The sequence below is a fragment of the Bison bison genome, unplaced genomic scaffold (assembly GCF_000754665.1).
Source record: "Bison bison bison isolate TAMUID 2011002044 unplaced genomic scaffold, Bison_UMD1.0 scf7180017864530, whole genome shotgun sequence".
In the NCBI taxonomy this organism is placed as follows: Eukaryota; Metazoa; Chordata; class Mammalia; order Artiodactyla; family Bovidae; genus Bison; species Bison bison.
Window position 1 is genome coordinate 9,394,889 of NW_011495080.1, and position 503 is coordinate 9,395,391.

The 503-nt window shown below is 67.6% G+C and overlaps 1 protein-coding gene across 1 annotated transcript in view; it reads right to left on the reverse strand.

Moving 5' to 3' along the window:
- SND1 (staphylococcal nuclease and tudor domain containing 1) overlaps positions 1-181 on the reverse strand; it is a 421,950-nt gene extending 421,769 nt beyond the window's left edge. Inside the window, exon 1 of the mRNA XM_010831720.1 lies at positions 4-181. The gene's annotated coding sequence lies outside the window, so the exon portion shown is untranslated. The remainder of the gene's footprint in view (positions 1-3) is intronic.
- Positions 182-503: the final 322 nt, after the last annotated feature.

Here is a 503-nt window from a genome sequence, read left to right on the forward strand (position 1 = left end):
ATGTGGGTGTCGATGTTGGTGAGAGGCCGCCGCGGAGAGGAGCGGGCGGGCGACCAGCTGTGGGCGATGGACGGGACAGACGCGCTGGGCGCTCACTGGAGCAGCAGCAGGACTGGGAGCGAAAGAGACGCGATCTCCACCACCGCCACACGTTCTACTCGCCGCGCAAGCGTGCCAGAGCGCCACCGCCCTCCGGCCAATTAGAGCCCAGAACCCGCCGGACCCCAAGCCAATAGGCACCCTGCTTGCGGAGCCCCGCCCCTTAGTCTCAAAACCGGTCGAGCGCTTCAGGAAGCGCTGAAAGAGCTGATTTGCAGTGATGGGCTAAGTATGAGGCGGGACTTCCGGGGCAGTGGTAGTAGGTAGTGTCGGGAGGTGTAGTGGGAAGGAAAGGACACGTCAGCATCTGGCCGCGGGGCGCAGTGGGCCCTGGGAGCCCCAGGGGCGGGGTCAGGTTCGCCCTCCGGCCTGGCCCCGCCCATTACGCCCCGCCCCGCGGGCGG